Below are 6189 nucleotides of genomic sequence, written 5' to 3' on the forward strand. Positions count from 1 at the left end.
AAAGCTTCTACACAGCCTCCATCTATAGTAGTGGACCTCCATGAAGCTACAAACGAATCCACACCTCCCAGTGTTCAAGAATCACTTGATGAACCACTTCAAGTTCTATCCTGGGAGAGTACCTTACCACCCTTGCAACTTGACGAGGCACCTAGGGTAATAGAAAACTACTGGCAAAAATCCTCACCTATTACCAACTGGAACAATTGGTTTCAAAGGGTGAGGAGCTCATTTCAAACGGTATGATCTACCCAAGGAAGGGGGGAGTGTTTGTGGACATCCATCATTCACTTGTTTCCCTCTCAACCTTTTTCCCTGACCTCTTAATCTCCGATCTTAGGGAATGTACATATAAAGCTTTATAGTCAAAAAAAAAAAAAAAAAGAGCAAGAGCAATTAGCAAACGAGTATGCACATTAAATTCCAAACATTGACTCAGACCTACACATGTCACATCTGGTACAGTGAAACAGAAACCTATGCCATAAAACACCTTTGATCCTCATCACTTGAGTGATGGAGGGTAGGTAAGATTATTACGATACGAGTGTTTCTGTTTTAGAGTTGAGAGATTAGCAAAGTTCTCTTTTCCCACTGATGTGCCTCCTAGAGGTATTGTTTGTGTTTCATAGTGTGTACAGGAGCGTGTTGCTATTGATAGGATTTGGACCTTCATGGAACCTTTCTCTCGTTCACACTTCAGATCAAGCGCGACCATCAACACAAACAGGTGTTTCTTGTCCATTAGCATTGCCCCTTATCTTTTTTCATCTATGATTGTCTGCTTTGATTGTGATTGGTAGCATAATATTCAGCGCATTGGCTTAGTATCAAACATTTAATTCAATGTAATGTTTTGTCATAATCAGTTGTCTAGGTTTAAAAATCAAGCAGTCCGACTAAGCTAGTTTGACCAAGCTAGATATTAGAAATCTTCTCTTAATACCATGGGGCATGCCTTCCTAATAAGCAACGGTTACTTAGGTTCTTAATCCGATTTAGGCAGCATTGTATGAAATGTACTAGGGCTTTCTAGTGGGCTTAACCCTATTGACCTTTAGCTTAAGTATTATAAAGGGAGTTTACTAATGTGATGAGCCTGGGGAGGGTAACAGTGTTATATGACCCCCCAAAGTTACAAAATTAAAATGTTGAAAATGAACAAACAAAAAATCAAAGTGCCACAATGTAAAATCTTAAGCTGGAAGAGAAATCTCAGCTTGATTTGGTACTTCACTCACATGTATCGCCTATGGTACTAGAGCCCTAGAGGTTCCCAGTGTGGGCGCTTTTCCTTGAAAAGCAAAAAACCCAAGGCATACAAAATAAGCACACACATCATAATTGAATCACTGTGAAAAGACCTTGGGGGGTCAAAGAAAAAGTAATCAGTCAGGCGATGATTTCATGAGAAATTCCTTTTATGGTAGCTTAACTACAAAGTCTTCTAGATATAGCCTCTAGTCAGCCCTCGAACATGAATACTTGTCTCTCGCGATTAAACAACTTAATTGACCAGAGAAAATTAAGAAGCTTACCCATGGTATTAATATTCGATCTCTAGTGCCTTTCGACCGTCAAATTAGCGACCCCAGACTTGTTTAATTTTCTACCTTTACATCTGTTTATGCATTTGATTACATTGCAATTTAATGTTCATTGCTAACAAATTGTTTGAAATTCTTTTACCAATCAATTTGTCTACCTAAAACTGCATATGCTTTTTCAGAGAATGCCATTACTGTGCCAATGTTGTTTGATTTTGCAGTGACTGAAGAAGGCTAAGGACATTCATCTCAAATGCTCTTCCACCTCGACGAACCAACTTCAACTCAATAGCTTCTGAGGACGGAATCTACATCAGGAAGGGGGGCATGTTAACCCTCACGGCACACGGACACCCTATCGCCTACGATGGATGCGTATTATGTATTATTTAGAGTCAGGTACCGGGCTTGTCGGTCCAATAGGAAAAGGGTAAGAGTGATCGCCGATGAGAGGCGCACTCTAACACGAACATGCTAGGGTTAGTTGGCTAAGCATGGGCGCCCAAGTGTGAATGGGGTGAGCTCCTATAAAAGCCAACTAAACCTAATTTTTACTCATTCTCTCATTTGTGCAATAGAAGAGTGCTCTTGCTCCATCTCCATCTTCTTCTTCTTCAACTCCTTGTGTGTGTGTGTGAGAGAGAGAGAGAGAGAGAGAGAGAGAGAGTGTGCGATCGAGCATTACGAAGGCACGACGGCGGCGAAGCGGTTGAGCGCGGCACGACTGCAGCTTCTTCTTCATCGCGGCGAGGAATCCACCACAAAGGCGAGCGTAGAGCGGTGAGTGACACACCCTTTGTTCTCTTGAGCTTGCTAGTTTAGGCTTGTTGTGTGCTTGGAGCCGTTTGTGGCTCGCATACGGTGTATTGGCAAGTCCCTTGCTTCGACAGTGCGGCAAGGAGCGCACACCATCTCATTACTGTTTACGTTTCCACTATAACAGTAGCTACTCTATCAAGGATGAGATAACTTATTGATGTCTAAAAAAAATAAAACTTATGTTTATTCATGAGCAAAGGGCCATACTTAACTCACCTTGGTACAGTCAAGAACCACTCCAAATTGGGTGGGTCAAGATGTGACTTATGTTACCTTTTTCTACGAGAGCGTTGTACAAGCACATTGTTGTAAGCTTATAGGATAAGCTACAACACAGACATTATTTTCACAAAAGAATATGCAGGGGGGCATACAACACTATTGTTAGGAAATAAGACGTAGCTAAATAGATAATTGAGTAGATTACTTAATGGAGAGAGACAGATTTACATACACGAGATTATAGAGTAGAGAGAGAGAGAGAGAGAGAGAGAGAGAGAGAGAGAGAGAGAGAGAGAGAGAGAGAGAGAGAGAGAGAGAGAGAGAGTACACACGATATACGTGGTTCACCCAATGTGGGCTACGTCCACGGGAAAGCAGCCACTCAATGGCTTTAGTACTTCAAAACAAGAAGTAATTTACAAAGGGATTATACCCTTAATGGAGCTCCCGCCTTGCTTCACTCTCACCACCTCACACTCACCTTGTTGCATCAACTTCACACTATAAAATGTGTGTAGAAATGGCCTCCTTTTATAGGCCAAAAGGGCTGCCCTCTCTTATGAGAGACAGCCATGTGTAGCCGCCCTTGTGCAAATAAGTCCAAATCGGACCCTCCAATCCGCCCATGTGTGGCCGCCCTTGAGAAGAAAAGTCCGCCTTTGAATTCGGCCACCGGCCACCGGCCATTGACTTCCGACCACCGGCCACCGGCCATCAGCCATTGACTACCGGCCACCGGCCAACCGACCGGTTGTTTTCCGGCCGCTGTCCGGCCATAATATTCCGGCGAAAAAAAAGTCTCGGGGGCCTCCGCCCCCGCGGCCTTTAAAGTTGCCCCTGATTCTTGTCTGTGAAAATTTTGGTTTCCGGTGAGTGATTGTCCTTCACGCACGATGGCTTCTCCTCATAATGGGGGCCTTACAAATGTGCGCTTTTACCACAGAAAATTACAAAGGGTAAATCAGGCTCCATACTTAACAACTATAAAATAAGGGATTTTCCTCAGTCGAGCATTCTCTCTTTTCTAATTCTGTACTGGGGTAGTGAAATTAGATATGATTTTTCTAAGATCTTTCTATGTGGACATGAAAAAGGAAGGGCTAAGATCTATCTGTTTTTTAAGGGCTACAAGTCATCTATTTTTGGAATTGCTAATAGCCATCTATCTGCAATCCATCCTTGATTGCTATAAAGATCAAACAATTCTATCTAGTTGACCCATCCATCCTAATGGAGAAGAAAGAGTCTTGCCATTAGTAATTTTTTGGGTGTTACTTTAGCAGCTTTTAGTGCAAAGCGGATGTTGAGTTTTTGAATGTCTTGAAATCGTAAAGGTTTATCTCCACCAATATGTATAGATGAAGCAAAAATTTTAGACAACACAACTGTCCACAAGAAATCCACGGTTATGGATTTGCAAGTCCACCAAAGGTCTGGTTGTGAATAAGAATCCAGTTTAAGTGGATCTCCTATTTTGAATATAGCAATGAGAGTGTCTATACGAGCACAATTTTGGGGTATGACCCACTTCGTGATTACTAAATAACTTACTAAGTGTTGATGGTCAATTCTTTGAACCTTCACACTTGCACTTTCAAGGAAACAAGTCCACATGTTTCCAAGGGGTGGTAGACAAGTTCAACTTTCAAAGTCTATTTCAATCATTATTAGACATGATTGTTGGCTGCTAGGTTGAGTAGGTATCATGCAAAGTCTAACCAAGCAGCTAACCAAGGGGTTTTCCTTGCAAAGGAAACACCCAGAGTTACCAATTTCTACTAGTTTTTTCCAAATGTTCCCCCCAAGAATGCAAAATGCATGTGACTACGAGTACATGAACGTTATGCTCAACCTCCAGATACATGACAAGTTCATGATAGAGCAAACAATTTTGGGCCGCATAGTCCCAAATACATTTTTGCATTATGCAGTTATGGACCTATATGAAAAAACAATAAGCAGCCCTCATTGTGGATTCATGCACTAAGCTTCATCTTTACAAACCTTGTTGGGATCCAAGAAATATCAAACGACACATTTCCCAATGCGACCAAGTGGGCATATAACTAGCCTTCGACAAACTTTCAACTGGCCATAACTTGCTTAATCAAGATTCTATTCTCAATCCAAAGGATTGACATGCTCCAAAACTTGAGTAATTCATGGTTTACTTACTAAAAATATCCCTGGCCACCTATCCTCATCTGCCCTATCCATTGGGGATCTGCAATGCATTCCATGTTCAACCAACCATAACTTGCAAACCATGGCTTTCTTTGAGGAGTTGTATAGACCGACTTCTAGAGCATTTTGAATACTACATCTAGCATAAACTTAGCACTTTGAACACTTGAACCCACTACCCCAATTGACCCGTTTTGGAGCTCCTTTGGCCTAAAAAACACATTACCCGTACATTCTCACTTCCACATGCATGCCTAGGACCTTGGTACCTGCTTTAGCTCTCCAACTTGCACTTGTTTGCATCTCTATCCTTGCCAATGAGAAATGGAGGAACTCTGATGAGTGGAATAGGACTGTGGGTGCCACACTGTCCAACCCACATGGGTAAGTGTATACTCCTTGACCAGATAGGAGTCTTGCCTTTGACGTGGGGTGGCCCTTGTATCAGTCAATGTAACTACGGTAGCTAGGATACATCATGGCTCGACATGAGCATGACTAGTATCTGTAATATTTTTGGGATTTTAATATAATTCACTCATAATTGTGAGTTGTACCAAAAATATATAAAGATCTTGTCCATTCCATTTTTGAACAGCTTATGGACTTTCTTGCATTTGTTAGAAGGCACCATGTCATTTGACAACTATTTTCATTTGTTTATAATATATAGACATCTAATTTATATAAATAATTTGTTAAATAAGCTTACTTTCTTCCTAAAGTTATATTTAAATTTCACTAAGTAGTGAGAAGGTATTCCATTTTAATTTTTACTTAACTTGCTATATGAGAAGTTGCATTCTCTCTCTTTGTGTTTGTGTGTGTGTGCACGCGGCGTGCACGCACGGAGAAGATCACATTTACATTATCTACTATGTAATGTTACATCTTTGCTAGGATAAATAGAGCCTTTGCCTGTTTATCCTAGTCTTTGATAGCTAGAATGTCCTCCATCATCTTGTTCTTAAGAAAATGCACATGTAAAGAGTTGGTGAAATGAATCTACTACACATATAGAGCATGGTTTCTTATAAGCCATACAAACCCAACAAGCCATACAAACCCAACAAACCAGTGTGCATAAGATTGAAGACAGATCCTTATCAAAGAAAAGTAGGAATGTAATTTTGAATGTAGTAACTTTGACTCCCCCATGAATCTGCCCACCATGCTTGGCCCTATTTCCATTTTGCGGCAGTAGAGCAATACCAAAAGAGATGTTTGATATCCTCCAATCTACCACATCTAGCACATTCACCATCCTCTTGATTTCTCTTAAGAATTTTTCTAGAGGTAGATAAGGCTCCATTTATAACTCTCCAATCTCTCTCTCTCTCTCTCTCTCTCTCTCTCTCTATATATATATATATATATATATATATATATATATATATCTATATCTATATATATATAT

This window comes from Adiantum capillus-veneris, chromosome 15, assembly GCF_014529385.1.
Source record: "Adiantum capillus-veneris isolate H3 chromosome 15, ASM1452938v2, whole genome shotgun sequence".
Taxonomy (NCBI): Eukaryota; Viridiplantae; Streptophyta; class Polypodiopsida; order Polypodiales; family Pteridaceae; genus Adiantum; species Adiantum capillus-veneris.